A 19,160-nucleotide genomic window follows, 5' to 3' on the forward strand; every position below is an offset into this window, starting at 1 on the left:
CTCCGACGGTGGCCAGGGAGCGTTTGGTACTACGTCTATCCGATGGGAGATGGTAACTCGGGTTATCTTCAACCGATTTGGATGGCCGTCATGTAATAGGATAGTTTAGTATCCTGTTAGTCCTTTGCCATTTGGTTGAAGCCAACCTTGGTTTCTTTGTGCTCTCTGTGAGAGTTGTCTTTTATTACGGTGGACATGAGACTTTGTGGAGCTACTCTTTATTAATAAATAGGCCGTATGCATCCTTTGGATGCAGAGGCCGGGGGTAAAACCTCCTTTCCGAAAAAAAAGGACAAGGCCCTTAAATCAAGAAGCAATAGCAGTACTCTGAGCGCCTAGCTCACGTAGCAACAGTACAGCATGTCAAATTACACGGCATGTCAACTGAATGTTCAAAAGATTTGCTCCCAACCTGAAAAGACACACAGACAATTAGCCTGACCATACAAGGCAACTAAATTGTGAAAGAGTGATTACTACTACTGCTACAATAAAATGAACTAGTAAGCTATAAATCTAGGGAAGAAGTACCGTACTATGTGGTCTTAGTTCATGGATCACCCTGATTGACATGATTGAAGATTAGAGTAACGTGGTTGGGATGTGCGCTGACTGCACTCTCCAGAGAAGCTTTTACTGCATCAACAGTGGTGCTACTTAAGCCGCTCCAGATAGAAAGTGATTCATATTTGAATGTTACAAGGCTGCAGAGGTTTTCGATCCCAAAATTGAAAGCACCAGGACCGCTAAGGGACTCAAGTTGAGCACTGGAGAATACAAGCAAATTAATCTCCAGTTTTTCTAGCTTGGGCATACATCTTGCTTCAAACATGAGATCTATCCAATCATGCCATGGTTCATTACGGAACATCTTCAGGCATCGGAACCCAGCTTCACTAGGGACTGCCAGCTTTCTATCTTTACAAGGATACAAACCTTGCGGTCCTCTAAGAAACAGAGTGAGCAGAGCAGGTAAGGATCCAAGGATACAGAGATCTTCATGCCTGATTCTCATCACTTCCAAGCGTAAGATCTGCAGGTTGACAAGCAATCCTACCCAATCTGGAACCTTTGGGAGGACTGAGTTGACGATATTAAGTTTCTGGAGGCTAAGCGGCGGATCCATGCACCATGCATTCAGTACAATGTTGTCACAATCATTCCACATATCTAGAGAACTAAGGTTCTGCAAACACAGTTTACGGAGAGAAGAAGCAACGACCTCCTTGTGTTCTACGTCATGTATAGTAAAAAGGAACAGCTTCCTCAGATTCTTTAGCTCTCCAAGCTCTTGCAGAAAATTATATGACTGCATGGAGGTCTGCACAATTTTCAAAGTCTCCAATGCTTGCATCTTCGCAATTCCATCAGGAAACCTAACACATTGGCCAACACGAAAATGTGCCAATCTTCTGAGATTGACAAAACTTGCTGGTAAATCGTACACCGCTGTGTTCGTTATGTCCAACATCTCTAAGCAGTGTAGGTGTCCAATGTGTTCTGGCAGCTTGCTAACCTTCATCGAGCTAATGTTGAGGTACCTTAGATGAGACAGCCTCCCTACATTTACAAGATGGTGGTTTTCCAATTGACTGCATTCTCTGAAGTCCACAACACGCAAATGCTTGAACTCCTTTATTCAAGGGATTTCCGCTGTTTTCCCAAAAACATTAAGTGACCGGGCATGGGACAATATCAGGCTCGTCGGCACCAAAGAATTTCCTTTCCCTCCAACTTGGATGGACAGCCGGCGAACTCTGCTTTGTGTCCCAATAGTTACACTGGGGGAACCAATGAAAGTAACAAAGTTCTCTTCAATGGACTTGGATACTATGAAATCAAGAATTGTGTCATGAACACGACAAGCAAACACCTTATCATATTTGTCCAGACTCAAAGGTCCTCTAAACTTTACAGGTTGGATCAGACTCCTATTGACGAGCTCATTAAAATACCTTTTTCCTAATTCATATGCCGAATATTTGCCTTCTTTGTGAACAAATCCTTCGGCAATCCATCTCCATACAAGGTCTCTCCTCATAACAACAGAATCTTCTGGGAAAATACTGAGGTACAGGAGACAAGTTTTTAGGTGAGGGGGCAGATCAAAGTAACTAAGTGACGATATCTTTATCATTCCATCAACGCTAGGGTTCCTTTCGAGTGCATGACCAATAGAATCTTTCACCTGGCTCCATAAATGCTCTGTTCTTCCCATGTTAGCCAACAGACCAGATATGGCAATGATTGCCAAAGGCAAGCCATCACATTTTTTCAGGATTTCGTTCGAAGCTTTTTCAAGGTATGAAGGACAATCTTCATCAGAGCTGAATAATCTTCTGTGAAATAGTTGTCTAGAGTGTGCCATATTAAGAGGTCTTATATTGTAAACATGGCCACCGATCAATGAACGGCACAAATGTGCAACATCAATGATTCGTGTGGTGGTTATTATCACGCTGCCACATCTGTTCATGGGGAATGCATACTTGATAACATCCCATGTTTTACTGTCCCATATATCGTCAATCACTATGAAGTACCTGCACAAGAATTTTTTTTACTGGAATTAGTTAATATGACACCTTAAAGTGAAGTGTACAGATAAAAGAATAAGAAAGAGAAACTTCTCTGACAACATGCAGAGGATAATGAGAGAGCTCTATCGAACATAAAACGGAGATCATGCCAGAAAAAAAAAAACCATAGACGATCTTGTAGCATATGTAGGTCATAAAAAACCAATAGAGCTCTATACCTTTCAAGTAGCACATCTTGTAGCATATGTGCTTGATAGAAGATCGATGCTAATTTGGTATTACAAAAAAAATATCTTTCCCTGGAGGAAAGGCTGCGTACTATAGACCCAAAGTGGTCGGACCCTTCCCTGGACCCTGCGCAAGCGGGAGCTACATGCACCAGGTTGCCCTTTTTTTTTTCCTTCAGTCTGCATATGAATATGCACTTACCGCTTACCGCTTACACATGCCTCCAAATGTAACCTCCAAGTGAACTAGCTAAGTACATGCAAAGAAGAAGTGCTTGCAAACATTTGACCATTACTTATTCTCGTGAAAAAAAAGATATGGAACTTTTATGTGACAAATCTTAACAGAACTTTTCAAGGATGACAAGTTGATTAAAACGGATATATTATTACCTTTTCTCTGCTCTGTAATCGTTGATCTTGCTTATCAGCTGTTGTATGCTCCCTGCTTCAGTGTGAGCATAATTTTGGCAGCTAACTTCACTAAGAATGGTTCTTAGAATATTCATCATGTCTGGATTCCGTGACACTGATACGAAAGCTTTACACTCAAATTTTGCTTTGAGCTGTTGATACACTTGGCTTGCAAGGGTTGTCTTGCCCATTCCTCCAGATCCAACGATGGAGACCATTTTCAGTTGCTCTTGCGTTAACGCACATCCATCCCCTTCGGTCAACAGATTGATTATCTCAGCCTTGGGTTCATCAATTCCAACAAGCTTTGAGGCATGCTCAAACATAAAAAGAGCTCTAGGGTCAACGGTTGCATTTTTGGTGTTGGAGAAGGCCGTGCGGCTCTTGTACCTTTCATTCCTCTCACCCACCTCAATGATTTGCTTCTTCAAATCGTGGATCTCGCTGCCAATGCGACGTCTAGCCTTCATCTTCCCCAGTGAGCTCTTGATCTTATCCATGAAGCCGTCTGGCTTAGCATCTTTGTCATCGACATTTTGCATGAAATCGTCGATGGCATCCTCCATGTCGTAGGACAGCTCCCGGACCTCATTCATCCATGCCTTATCCTGCGCATCCGGATCCTCATCCTCGGACATCTTGAGGAGAAAAGCCTCCATGGCAGCTAGCTCATGAGTGAGAGACTTGATCTCCTTGCGAACTGTCGTGAAACGCTTGTACTCATCGCCAAGCAGGGCGGTCAGCTTCCCCAGGACGGGTTTCAGTACCCCTGTTGCCACACTGACGAGAGCTGCCTCCATGACCCTGTGCTAGCTCTGTCAACTCTGTGTGGAGGTCAGGCCGCCTAGTGCACTGACAGTAATAAGCAACGAGATTTGCGTCTTCAATCTACACTCTACACCCTGAAAAAGGATGGATCAATCGAAGTAAGCCACTAGCCCAAGCACTAATGCACTGAAAAAGCTACAAATCGATGCGAGGCCCGCGGATCATACCTTGGAGGTCAAATCACGACCGATAGATTCCCCGGAAAGAGAATTAATCCAAGTAAGTCAAAGAAGCATTGTTACACCGAACGCAGCTACAGATCGGCCGTGCCTACGGGGATCTTTCTTGGCTAGTAGCAGCTCAGACTCAGAGTTGGTTCGCTCTGTTGGCGGTATGGATCAAGCGCAGTGACAGTGAACAGTAGAATCGCATTCCCTTCTCTGCGCGCGTCGTGGATGTGAACCCTGAAAGAGAGTGGATTCACGGAGGTCAGCCAAACCAGTGCTGCACATACCGAAGAAGCTAGCTAGGGATCGACCTCCGTGCTAGGGGAGCAGGCCAATGCGCGCCGGAGGAGATGGAAGCACCGGCAGTGGGTGAGGGAACGGGGCCGTACCTAGCGGGATGGAGAGGCCGTGCGCCGCGGAGTAGCCCGGCGAGGAAGCTCGAACGCCGGCGACAGGCGCACAGCGAGACGATGCCGAGGGAGTGTGGAGTGGATCGAGCGAGAAGGGGATGGATCTGCTCGTCGGTCACCACAACGCGTAAACAAAGAAGCAGAGGTCGTCGTCGTCTGGCCTTATCCTATAGTGCCTGTCTCTCTCTCTTATGTGGGCCCAAACTCCATGTGGCCTGGTAGAATGCGCGTCGTGTGTCCCCTCTCGTGACACGCAAAAAATTCAGATTATTTATTTGTTTTTTCAAGAATACGCCAATGACGTACCATATCTTTATAGACGAAAAGAGAGTTATTTACAAGAGGCTCATCCCGGATGCGAACAACCCAGGATGGGAAACACACACCTACTCCAACTCCAAGCGCGCTAGACTAACTCCTCACGAATCGTTGTAGACGTTCCGCTCCAAGTCCTGCCGTGTGCCATGTCGTGATTTCATCGAGCACTAGGTTAGTAGCAAGGGGTGCCGGCTTCTGTTGATCGTGTCTATTGAACACCCTTGCGTTTCTTTGCTTCCAAAGTATCCAAGCCCCGGCCGTCACCAGCGTATCAAAACCTCTTCTGTCTGCTTCCCTAAATTTTTTCCTTTCTCTCATCCACCAGTCCGAGAAGGTGTCATTTAGAGTTGTTCCTAGAGCATTGATACCTAGCATGTCAAACACTCGGTGCCACACCTCCTGCGCAAAAGTACACTTGGCCAGAATGTGATCAACATTGTCCTCTGCTTTGTAAGCACGTGAAGCAGGGAGATGGTTGGTCCTGCAAACCGTGACGTGCTCTTCTGTCTGATGTCCATAATCTGTATTGCAGCGCTAGCCAGATAAATAGCTTGCACTTGAGCGTCGCCCAGCTTCTCCACGTACAAGCCGCCGTCGGTGATCTCTGGAGCCCCGAGCAAAGGTAGGAGTAGACCGATTGGGCCGAGTAGGTCACCGTGGTCGTCGCCGGCCAACCAAATTTGGCTGGCTCATTCTCGTCTCGGTGCACCGAAGCCAGCGCATGGCAGAGGTGCATGCACTGTAGTTGGGCAGTGAAGGAAGCAGTAGCTTTGCAGTCCTCGTACCACCTACCCTCCGCGAGAGCTTGATGAACGGTCCGGCTGTTAGCAATCCTCGTTGGCACCGTCTCCATCAAGCGAGGCGCGATGTCAGCTACGCCGAACCCGTGTATCCACTTGTCCCTCCAGAACAGGACGCTATCACCCCTCCCAACCTCAATCCTGACCATGGCGTCGAACACGGCCCTTGCATTGTGATCCTCTGCCATAGGTAAACCCTGCCATGGTCTGCCGGGGTCAGTTCTCCTAAGCCACTCCCGCCTCACTCTCAAGGCAAGGGCCTGGGCCTTCAAGTTCTTAATCCCCAGCCCTCCAAACTGCTTCGGCCTGCAGACCTGGTCCCAAGCCACCAGACATTGTCCTCCATTGCTTTTCTCCTTACCAGCCCAAAAGAACGACCTCATCCAATTATCCATCTCCTGGAAAACCCATACTGGAGCGTCCGTAATCATCAGGTGGTGCACCGGTCTAGCTGCAACGACGGACTGGACCAAAACAAGCCGACCGGGCCGCTGTATAAGGCCTCTTTGCCAGGCAGGAATCACCTTCCGGACTTGGTCCAGCATGGGCATCCATTCGGCCCGCGTTAAGCTTCTGATCGCAAGCTGTAGGCCAAGATACTTGCATGGAAATTCAGCAAGCCCACAGTGCAGTAATCCAGCCACCCGATCCTTGTCCTCCTGGTCGCCTCGGATCAAAATCGCCGAAGATTTGCGGTAGTTAACTTTTAGTCCCGAGGCCTCTCCAAACACGTCCAGCATCTACCGAACGGCCGACAAGTCTTGCCACGAAGGCTTGACAAACAACGCTACATCATCCGCGTAGATCGAGAGCCTTTTCAGTGACGAAATGCCGGTGTATGAGCTGAGCACTCCCAAATCTGAGGCCTTGTGAACAAGCGCCGTTAGCGCATCCATGGCAATGACAAAGAGCATTGGCGAGATTGGGTCGCCTTGGCGAAGACCGCAGGCGTGCAAGAAACTCCTTCCCGGAACACCATTCACCACCACTTTGGTGCTAGCCGAGTGCAGAATTGCCATTATCCAAGTCATCCATCTCTGCCCAAAACCCTTTGCCCGCATGACCTCGAACAAAAAGGGCCATGATAGCGAGTCAAAAGCCCTTGAGATATCCAGCTTCATGAACACTCCTGGGACTCTTTTAGCATGAATCTTCCTCGCCACTTGCCGCACCAACAAGAAGTTATCATGCAGATGCCTTCCTTTAATAAATGTAGATTGGTTCATGGCCACAATCTCCGGCATTTGACTGCGCAGCCGGTTGGCGAGTACCTTAGCAAAGAGCTTGGGGATGCTATGGATTAAACTGATCGGCCGGTAATCCCCAATCTCCTTCGCATCCGGTTTTTTTGGAATGAGGATTATGTGCGCCTTGTTGAGCTTAGCAAAGCCCCTAGTGTCCCCCACATAAAGCTTAAGCATCACGGCCATGATGTCCGGTTTAATGATCTGCCAGGCTTTTTGGAAGAACGCTCCGATGAAACCATCCGGTCCCGGTGCACGATCCGGTGCCATTTCCTTGATGACCTGCCAAACTTCCTCCTCCATGATGATCTCCTCAAGCATGCTCAGTTCAGCCGGCTCCATCTGCAGATGTTGTAAGTTGAGGGTGTGATCCCTGGCCTGTGCCGTGCCCATCAGTTGTTTGTACACCTCCCCGAATGTATCCACCATTCTCTCCTGGTCTGTGATGATTTCGCCTCCATGCTTGATATGCCGGATGTAGTTCTTGGTCCTTCTGCCATTGGCCACAGCTTGGAACAGCTTGGTGTTGGCGTCACCCTCTTTGATCCACTTGAGCCTCGACCTCTGCCGGTCAATAGTTCTCTCGAGCGCGGCCAAACCAAGGAGCGAATGTTTCAGTGTTCGTCGTAGCCACGCCTCCTCCATCTGCAGAACTCTGTTCTCCTGGGCTACGTCCAGCCTATGAATGACCCAAGTGGCCACCCGCATGAGCATCTTCACATTTCCTAACTTGCGTTGGCCCCACGCTTGCAAGTGGCTAGCCGTGTTTCGCAGAAAAGCATCCAACCTCTTATATGGATCAACAATGCTCGCATCGCACACCCAGGCATCTCTCACAGCATCCTCGAAGCCATCCATTCTCGTCCAGAAAAGCTCGAAGCGGAACCTTTTCTTTGGGCGGAAGTTAGCGCTCGTGGATAGATGCAAAGGTGCATGGTCCGAAACTCCAGTAGAGAGTGCCTGCAGCAGATAGGCAGGATTCTCTAACTCCCGGTCCACCAAAATAAGCACACGGTCAATCTTGGTGAGGGTCGGCATCATTCGTTCATTGGACCACGTAAATTTACGGCCGTGCATGTACATCTCCTTGAGCTCTTGGTCATCCACAAACTGCCTGAATTTGTTCATCATCGTTCTGTTAAGGTTGTTATTGTTCTTCTCCGCGGCACGTAGTATCATGTTGAAGTCTCCCAGCAGCATCCACGGCCCCGGACACCCCGCACGTCTCGCGTCTAGGTCCAGCAAGAACTGGCACTTCTCCTCGTCACCTTGTGGCCCGTAAACCACCGAAATCCACCAAGGGTCTCCAATCTTCGTGTGTACCAGACCCGTAATGAAGTTAGCGTTGTACTGGAAAGAGTCCACCGTCAACACCGAGCTATCCCACGCCAATAAGATGCCACCCCTCGTCTCATTGGACGGCAAGTAAGTGAAGCCTTCAAAAGATGGCCCTAGAAATTGCATAACAATGAAATGGTCCATTACATCCATTTTGGTTTCCTGGAAACACACCAAGTTACACTTCATCGTACCCACGAATTCTCTCACAGCCTTGCGCTTTGCCGGATTGTTCAGGCCACGAACATTCCAGCACAACACTTGGGGGTGTAGATCCATAGAGAGACCTGCCACCCACCCCACCTCCCACCTCCTAGTTGACGGAGATCATCACCGAGTTGCTCGCCTCCAAATCCACCGCCGATGGGATGGTCTTGCCGAAGAGAGCAGCAATGATTCTCACATGTTGCTCCCGCAGTGGAGAATCAAACAGAGCCTTGAGCTCGTGGACCACCCCATCATCGACCACCATATCCTCCGGAACCATGCCAAGGGCATGGAGCAGCACGTTCTCCGCCGGATTCTCCTTAGTTCTTCTTTGTCCCGTAGCCTTCTTCGAAGATCGCGTAGCTCTCTTGGGCGTGAAAGGCTCTGCATCCGGATGCAACTGCACAGCCTGCACCTCCTTCAGCAGGGGAGGAGCAAGTTTTTTAATGATGTTGGAGCAAAAACTCTTCAGCTTGCCGTAGGCTTGGGCCTCTTGCATCGTCGTGCCTGCCGTCTCGTCGCTAGTTTTCTCCTCGTGGCCAGCAGCAGCCATTTCCCTGTGCAGCCCAGGTTCAGCAGGTACAATGGCCATCTGCTGCTGCCTAATCCCATCTAAATCCTCAGCGTGATCGCCCTCCACGACCATGTTACTGTAATCTGTGGCGCCGTACGTGCATGCCTCCATGCATGATGCATGTGCATGATTCCCGTCATGGCCCCCACCCTCGGTGGCCACTGCATGGCCCTTCTTTGATGGCTCTCCGCCCAAGGCCAGAGCCTTATCCTGCAGCTCGCCAGACCTGTCTTTCTTCCTCACCATAGGTGGCTCAGCGGGTCCCACCAGCTGATTCCTGTCCTCCTGCATTGAGCCAGACACGAGAATCTTAGGTGGGTCCAATCCCCCAGAACCCATGGGGACCAACTCGCTCTCCCTTGGGCGCAGGGGGCTCGCCATTGGCTCACAGGGCCTGCGCACCCCCCGACGCAACCGTCGCCACACTGTCCCGAGGCGTGCCCTGGAGAGGCAACTGCCCCGTCGCCATCCGTTTGTCGGCCTGGGGATCCACATCCTGCCCAACCCGGTTTGTCGCATCTTCCTCCAACGGTAATACATGCGCTTCCACCACTTGTCCAGTCGCCATCGCGCCAACCCTGTTCAAACTGCCCTCAGGAACCTTCTCCCTTGCGTCCCCACCCATCTGCTGACCTGAAAGGCGGTCAAAAGCTGACTTCCGAGCCGTCACCCTATCCTGCAACATCACAGGTGGCCCACCAGGCAGGGCGACTAGGGTGGGGGCCATCGGGGGCAGGCGCCAGTCTGGCTCCGCCGAGCACCTCGCCGTATCGCCATGGCCGCCGTCGCCAGCCTCGCGCCCAAGCTCACCGCCTCGCACATCACGCACACCAAACTGCCAAACTAGCTGCCGCGGCCTTGAGCCCTGTCCGCCATCACTGAACTTGTCCGGTGAGCCTGGCAGTCCACTCTGGTCACTGTCCGAGGAGCCGCCCAAGAACCAAGGCTCCCCTGCTTCCCTGAAGTCCGCCACCGCGTCAATGTGGATAAGGACCTTGTACTGCAACAGCGGCGGAGGCATCTCCGATCCGGGCTCCGGGATGGCGAGCCAGCGAAGGGAAGGGATCATCATCGGATCGGCAGTCCACGCCGTCAGCCTGAAAGCAGAGAGATCCGCCCTGGAGCTAGTTTCCGGCGCCACCGTGTCCACCTTGCAGGTCGTCCCAAGCAGCTCTTCCGCCGTCTCCCTCTCCCAAGCATGGGGCGGGATCCCCTCCATGAAGATCCAAACCTTGAAGCCGAAGATGGAGTGCACTGCCTGCGATTGCCGGTTCCATGGCCTAAAAAACAGCCGGTCTCCCTGAAACTCCACCTCCGGGCACGCCGCAACTCTGTTCCTGATCGCCGCCGAGGCAAAAACCACCAAGAAATCCTCCGGCCTGTACTGGTGAACCGAGACTTGATCCTCCGTGATGTCGAGCTTACCCGCCAGAACCTCAAGCACCCGCTGTGGCGCCAGCCTCCGCCGAGCACCGCCCACGTAGGCAACCATGGCGAAGTGCAGCCGACGCTCCAGATCCTCCGTGGACTGTGAACGCCGGACCACGCAGATTTCCGATTCGCCCTCAACCGTCTCCATGGTGACATGGAGCCTGGGGGGCGCTAGCCGAGGCCACGCCACCTCGGCCGCCCGTGGAAGCGACGGGGGCGGCGGCAGCGGGGCGGCCGCGCGAGCCACCGGGCGATCCGGGCTCACCCGCGGGTAGGCGCGGCGAGCCACCTTGGCGATAGCCTCACGCATGAGCTCATCAGCAGAGGACGGGCTCCTGGGTCGCTTGCAGCACGGGAGCCATGGCCAGGCATCCCGCACCGGAAACAGACCTCCAGGTTGGTGCAGTCATGTCGAAAGTGGCCTTTTTCAAGACACCTGAAGCACTTGTCCCTCAACTCCGGGATCACCTCCACACGCAGCGGCGGCGGTCCACCATGCCTGGCCCTAGAGGGACCCGCCTGATTCCCCTCGCCATGGCGGAGCCGCCAGAGCTCCTTCTTGGACGGAGGCGGCCGCTCCCACGCCGTGGCAGAGGCCTCCGGCCGCGGCACAGACTCCACCGCCGGCAGGGCGTCGGACTCCGCCGAGCCCTTCGAGATCCCCAGCCCAGAAACAATCGGACTCTCTCCCTCCGGCCGGGTCGTGGAGGAAACATATCTGGGGCTTGAGGTCATGGCAGCAGCAAGCGGCGGTGCCAGAGAGGGGGCCAGGACCAGGGTGGAAGACGAGGTGGCCGGACCGGACGGAGTGGCGCGAACCGGGGCGCGAGACGCGCGGTGGACGCCGGCGCCGGAGTGATGCACGGCGGTGGGGGCGGGGACGCTCTCGCTCTCGCCCCGAGGAGATTAGTTAGCTAAGCGAGATTATTTATTTGTTAAAAGAAGGTCTTGCTTAAGACTATTACTATTCGTGCAGAAGCATGTGCGCTCGTAAGCCGAAATGCCCTCTTGCAAGAACCGAGAAATGACTGTAATTTAAACCAAATGTCCCAACGTGGTATCCTTTTTTCACTACCTTTATCTTGAAAAGATCCTTCCAGCAAGACCCATGTTGAATGCTCCCTCGGTTCCTAAATATAAGTCTTTTCATATATTTCACTATAGACTACATACGAAGCAAAATGAGTGAATCTCCACTCTAAAATATGTCTACATACATCTCTATATAGTTATAGTGTAATGTCTAAAAGGACTTATATTTAGAAACATAGGGAGTACTGTATTTCTCACACTTCAAATTTTTCATGTCTTGAGATACGAGTAAAACATCGGTTAAATGTTTCAAACCCAGTTACTTTATCAATGCACGCTTCATATCAATTTTCATTTCATGGTTTTCTAAATTTGCTATATTTTTTAAAATTGTGAACATTTATTAAATTTATGAAAATAATTTGTTTTAAAATACTTGTTAGAATTTGGAAACAATTTCTAAAATCCGGCCATTAATTGTATTTAGGAAAAAAACACTTAAACTAAAAGCTACTCCTTCCGTCCTAAAATAAGTGTCTCAACTTTATACTAACTTTATTACAAAGTTGTGCTAAGTTGAGACACTTATTTTAGAACGGGGGGAGTAGTAATGATGGGGTGCCAGAAGGTTCGTAAGCTAAGGCAGTTATGAGTGGAGATGGTGCGGCCAACGAAACTGTACATACCTGGACCAACAAACAAAGCCCCACAGTCGCTACGCGCTAAATTGAGCATTTGCTTGTCCACTGCACACATTATGAGCGAAACAAAGGTCCCATCCACAAGACCTTTTCAAGTTCGTGAACATTTTATGAAATTCATGAACATTTTATAAAATTCAAGAATATTATAAAAATTTATAAAAAATTGATTCAAAAACATTTTTCAAATTATGGAATATTGTTTTTGAATTCGCTAACATTTTATGAAATTCATGATATTTTTATAAATATTTGGCCATCTTTTTAAAAGAATCAGAGCATTTTCTAAAATCATGTTGTCGATGACTTTTAGGGAAAAAAATCAGAAGTAAAAAAGGGGTGTTCAGAGGATGGTACACTAACGCAGCAAATGGTGCTCTCAGAAAAAAAATGGGCAGTGGCTTCCCCCAGAAATGGACTAACCAATGAAGCTATGCGTAACTGGGCTAGCAAACGAGGCCGAACACAATTCGTATTTGCTCATCCCTCCACGGTGAGTTTTGAAATTCAAGATTCTTTTAAATTCTTGAATAATTATGTATGAATTTCTTTTGCAATTTATGAATATTCTAAAATTTATGAACATTTTTCAAATCTACAAGATTTTCAAAATTCATGGAAAAAATAGTTGAATAAAATTTTCGAACTTCAGGATTTAGTTTGAATTTCTTGAACATGTATTAAATTCATGAATATCTATTAAATTTGTGAATATGTTTTAAACTTGGTTCACTTTCTAAAATTCTACGATAGCTAGGTTTTGAAGAAAAAAAATCCACTCAAAGACCATTCAAAAAATGGGGCGCCTAGAGTTTGGTAACCTAACGGAGCGAATGGTGCTCCAGAGAAATAGTTGGCGGTGGCACGTGTCAGGATCTTCAGTAGTGTAAATGTCTTGTGTCTATATTACAGGCCCTGACGTTTATCCATCAGCATCATCTTCGTCAATGCAACAAAGGCGCTTCGTGCTCATATGGTGATCCCGTCGGCGATGATGACCGCCTCCCCCAAAACATGGACGCCGGCGTAGGAAATGCACCATCATTCCAAAACTCTTGGACAATCTTCACCTCCGTCTTCCGTCTCCGGCGACCTGCGATGTCCATCTGGCTCTGTTGTCGCTGTCCCTCAAAACCGCAAGCGCAATCTTGACTCCCACCGCCAGCTCCTCCTAGCCATCAGAGACGTCGAGATCGGAGTCCAGGCAAGAGAACCTGGATCCACTCGTGCCCACCGTCGGAGAAGATGCCGGCGGCCCGAGTTTCATGGACAATGCTTATCAACCAATCGTATAACGGTGACATCCACTACAAACGAAATAGAATACAGAAGGCATGGCAAAGGCAATTATTGCACGTATTATGTAAAGCTTTTCGGGCCTAATTTGCATACTCACCTGCCACTTCACCTCGAACGAATGCGCGCGCTCGTTGTGTACAAATGATGAAACTTTTAGGAGACAAGACATTTTTAATGAAGATGTCTGATTAAGACTATGTGCATCGAAATGATGCAGAGGCCGGGGGTCAAGCCTCTTTTCTGAAACTTGTCTAAGCCGCGTACTGCCGTTAACTATATCTATGGATCAGCAGTATGTCATTGTCTATAAATGTATATTGTTTATGCCTAGCTAAGAATAAAATGACATCCACGGATGGTGCATCAGGCATAAGGTTTGTTGAAAATTTTATATTGCTTCCTCAAAAAAACTCCGCGTGTATCTTTACAACTGAAGACTTGATCGCGCGAGTTAGTAAGAACTTCAGTCACACGACCATGTAAAATAGCTTCAGTCACACAACTATATACATACTATGAACCCAGGCCACAAATTGGATCAGCGGTCTTTAATATTACAAGATCAAGACAATCATAAATCAAAACAAAAGGCCACATACGGCAACCATAATGCTCAATCCGGTACTGAGGTGCATATATATAGGTCTTCTCAATTTAAGTGAAGTTCACAACGTAAATGTCTCAGGGAAGGAGCAAAATAAGAGTAAAAATCTGAAAGAATTACCCAACAAGAAACTGCGGCGTAATCTAGAAATGCCTTTACATTATATTGATCTCAAAGAGGAGGTGAGAGTACAATATAGCACCGAAGGGAGTGGTAGCAACATCACTAGTAACAAGAATGCTCCTGTTGCTGTTAGATATAATCTTGTCTAAGCTGGTTTGTTTAGTTGGTTAGTGTCATGAGTCCGGCTGCGAGTAGTATTAGTCATGTCCTTGTAGTTAATAGATAATGCATGTACGTGTACAAGTACTTGTAGGCGTGCGTGATGTTTGACTCCGTGTAGGTCTAGGATAGCTAGGTCAGGTCGTGCATATATACATGGCCAAAGCTGTATCATGAGTTTGTAATACCGCGGAGAGAAAACAGGCACGACACGTGCCTTTGGCAAAAGTTTTTTTCCGTGCGCGTGTTTATCGTGATTTGATGCGATCGATCCTGAGGGCCGAGTTCCAACAGTTGCCAGCCGGTAAATGAGGCATTTCGTACCAGTGCTTTTAGTTCCAAATTCCGCCGCTACTAAGTACAGTAGTGCTTGCTGTCAAACATGATGAAACTTGTGTACAAACGCCTTGTCTCCTCAAAGAGACATGGGAGCTGAGAGTGCATTAGTCCCTTGCTCGCGGATGGACTATCTAGCTGGAGCTTGTAGCCTTGTACTGGGAAGGAAACATGAACATATGATGAGCCAACAGATTTAAGAGGAAGATCATAGAGTATGTAAAATCTTGGGATTTAATAGTACGTACCTCAATGCGGCTAGTGCCGATTTTCTGAAAGATCAGAGTAGGGCGGTTGGGATGTGTGACGGCTGCTCTTTCCATGGCAGCCTGTGCAGCTGCAAGCGTGCTATCATCCCAGGCATATATCGAAAATTTGAGAGTAATGAGGGAGGGGAGGTTTCCCAATCCCATCCCGATATCCAAAGCATTACCGCTAGCAGTGTGAGATTCGGGCTGTTTGTTGAACTGAATTCCAGTTTCGAGTTTTTCTAGCTTAGGCATGGATCCAGCTTCAAACACCATCCAACCACAAGCTCCCAAGGAAAACTTCTTCAAGCATCGGAACCCAACGTTACGGCTAACTGTTAAGCTTGTATCGCTGCCCTTCCCCATTCCGGTCACTTCCAGAATGAGCAACGCCGGTAAGCTTCCAAGGATGCACACATCTTCCTGCCCGAATTCATACACTTCTAGGCGCAAAAGCTGGAGATTTACAAGGGAACTCACCCACTTGGGAACCTGCGGCATGTGTGAGTTCTTGGTCATGATTAATTCCTGGACGCTAAGCGGAACATGGCAGAAAGGTCCTTGTCTTAAGAAGGTAGTTGCATTACTAAGAGTTAAAGAAGACATCATATGACCGCCTAATTTACGAAGAGAAGAAGCAATAGCTTCATTGTATTCCATTACGACATTTTCCTGTGAAGGGATGGAATCGCCTCCAAAATCAAGGGCTAGCACCCTCACGTTCTGTAGCTGCCCAAGTTCTCGACAGAATTTAAATGGCTGCCGATAGACATTGACCTCTTCCAACTTCTCCAATGCTTGCAGATTCTCAATTCCATTAGGAATCTTAACACTACTGTCATGAAGCAGATACACCAATCTTCCGAGATTCACAATAGTGGCTGGTAATTCTTGTACGTTGGTACCTCTTATGTCCAGCATCTCTAAGCATTTTAGATGGCCGATTTCTTCTGGGAGCTCACTTATTCCCGTCCATCCCAGGTTCAGGTGCCTTAACTGAAACAACCTCCCAATATTTATAAGATGGCTGTTTACCACTTGGTGGCAAAACTCATGGTCCACAACACGCAAATGCCCAAACTTACCGAGAGGAGGGATTTCCATGGAATACCCAGACACATTGAGTGAACGGACATGAGACAATACCATGTCTATCTTTCTTATAGAATTTCCGTCCTCGTCGACTTGGAGAGAGAGACGGCGAACTTTGCTTTGTGTCCCACGAGCTATATACTGCATACTGACTTGAGTGACAAAGCTCTCTTCAATGGACTTCGATACGATGAAATCAAGAATTATGTCATGAACCCGACAACTCTCCACCTCACCATATTCATTTATCGATGCAACTTGGATTAAACTCCTATTGAGGAGCTCATTAAAACACCTCTCGCCTAACCAGTGTGCTGTATATCTGCCATCTCTATGAATGAATCCCTCAGCAATCCATCTCCATATCAAGGCTTCCTTCTCAATAATAGAATCTTCCGGGAATATACTCAGATACAAGAGACAAGTTTTTAGATCAGGAGGAAGATCAAAGTAGCTAAGTGACAGTATCTTTATCATTGCTTCGACGCTACGATTCCTTTCAAGTGCACGACCAATTGAATCTTTCACTTTATTCCACATACATTCTGTTCTTTCTGTTGTAGCCAATAACCCAGATATGGCAATTATTGCCAGAGGTAAGCCTGCACATTTTCTCAAAATTGCATCGGAAACTTTTTGAAGTTGTGAAGGGCAATCTTCATTAGAATTGAACAGTCTTATATGAAATAGTTGCCTTGAATGCACCATTTCAAGAGGCCTCATATTGTAAATAGAGCCACTACATGATGATTGACATGACTCGGCAACATCATTCATACGAGTAGTGGTGATTACTATACTCCCAGAACTGGTCATGGGGAATGCACACTTAATAACATCCCATGTATCCACGTCCCATATATCGTCAACAACAACAAAATACCTGCACATGCATTTATGAGTGTGGCTTTAATATAGATCATAACATAAGAGCATGGTGAATAATATAGCCAGCAGCTGGCTATATAAGATTGTCATGTCATTAAGAGCTAGCAATATCATCCATTCATGCAATAGGATTGCCTATAAGGTTGACTCTTAGGCTAGTGATAATTTTCACATTGTCTCTTTCTCTCTCCTCTCAATTACCCATTTTACCTAGGAGCACGTGTAGAGGTTGGCTCTAGCATTAGAGCCCACTCCCTTCCTTTTTGCTTGTCTCTCTCCTCCACATAAATAAAAATGCCATGTAAGCGGGTTTATAGCCTACTATTGTACTTGCTCTAAAAAGTACCTCCACATGCATTTATGAGTGTGGCTTTAATATAGATCATACATTATGACATTTTCAAATTGATAGCTTACAGATGCTGACATAAATCGTGTGCGCGGGATTTGATTTTGTGCCCCCAAGCTTTCTTACACCCTTTTATTTACGACATGGGTGATATTATTTTCTCGGCTTGTAGGCAATTGTTCTCCTGTAGAGATGCTCTTGAAACGGAGTTGTGTGTATGCATGGAGGGTTTTTCCTTTTCCTTGCAGAGAAGTGATATTCCAGTCGCCGTGGAGATGGACTCAATTATGACAGTCAAGATGATTCAAGCTAAAGAAGTTGATAGATCAGTTTATTCGTTGCTAGTTACAGAAATTAGACATCTTTTGAGTATCCGTGATTCTTCTATTACTCATATTTCTCGTTTCCAAAATAGAGTTAGTAACTGTTTAGCAAAATTTGCTCGTATGGAAGAACCATCACTTGGATTGGTTCCGGACCCGAGGAAGTTGTCAAGCTAGTTGCTGATGGTTGTAAGCCTATTCTAAGTTGAGTAACACAAGTTTTCACCCGCAAAAAGAGAAAAACACGGGCAAGGTAAATAGTTTAAATATAAAGTATAGCACGAAATAAATATGAAGTATCATGTCAAGAATCAGTCATATCTACACAAATAGTGTTGGGAGGGTGCATGTAACAAACCAAGAGTCTAGGCGTGGCTCTAAGGGCATCTCCAACACCGGTCCTCAAACCGCCCGCATGCGTCCGGAACGCGCTGTCCGGACCATATAAGCCATCCAACCCGGGTCTGTATGGATCCGTACGGCGGTCCAGACGTGTTTTTTCCTGCAAACAGAAGACAAACGTGGGGGACTTTGTGGGTGTCCGGACCGCTACCACGCCCGCTTCCGACCGCCTTGGCCCACCCAAACCCCCTCTCTCGCCCCAGCGCGCTTCCCGTCCAAAACAATCAACGCCGCTCCAGAGCGTCAGTGTTGCATTCATACCCGGCCAGAGCGGACGTGACCTCTCACTAGCGCCGCCATTGAAGCAGCACGCCGGCCGATAGACCGCCGCCATGACGCTTCCCGGTGCATGTGACTGCTCCGCGTTCAAACGACATGACGGTCGGCTGGCCGTCCGTCTGTCGCCCACATTAATGAGATGTAGTTGACGAGGTGGCTACTCTGGCGCCACCCATGCGTCCCTCTGCCACCCACCATTGCTATATAAATTGCAGCCTCGGCAATTGCCGTTGTCATTCGCCTCTGATCCATTTCTCTTCTTCGCACCAATCCCACTATGAAATCCTCACGCCCCAAAGCTCTCTACGACGGGCTGATGCTGGAGCAGAAGAAGGAGATTGACACCATTGTTACCGGCTGGCAGGTCGGCAGGCAGCCGAAGGACGAAGACGTCCCAATGGAGGACACGGCCGACGACAAGTCGGCGCCACCTTCTCATTCTGCATCACCCTTGCCAGTGCATTGCACCATGACCATCGGCGAGGCCCATGCCGGCCCATTACATGGACATGGTGCCGGAGAAATGTGAGGAGCACTTTCGAGAGGCATAGGCTAATGCCGCCTACAATCACCAGCTCCTCCAGGAGCACCAGTAGGCAGAGGAGCAGATTGCTGCCAGCAGGACCAGGACGCCGGAAGCAGACCTGGTCGAGCAGGCGAGCTGCTCAAGTCCTACCGCTCCACCTGTGAGATCCGCCTCGCCTGCTGGCGATACTGCTAGCATCAGGCAGAACTGGAGGCCGCCTACAAGGAGTTCGACGAGGCGACGGACGAGGTGTGGGGCAAGACCGGCGGCCAAGAGGACATCGCCGCCATCGCCGAGGCCG

The 19,160-nt window shown here is 48.5% G+C and overlaps 1 pseudogene; it reads right to left on the reverse strand.

The window, feature by feature from the left end:
- Positions 1-202: 202 nt before the first annotated feature.
- LOC123140089 (disease resistance protein RGA5-like) lies at positions 203-4,748 on the reverse strand (annotated as a pseudogene).
- Positions 4,749-19,160: the final 14,412 nt, after the last annotated feature.

Source organism: Triticum aestivum, chromosome 6B (genome assembly GCF_018294505.1).
Source record: "Triticum aestivum cultivar Chinese Spring chromosome 6B, IWGSC CS RefSeq v2.1, whole genome shotgun sequence".
Lineage (NCBI taxonomy): Eukaryota > Viridiplantae > Streptophyta > Magnoliopsida > Poales > Poaceae > Triticum > Triticum aestivum.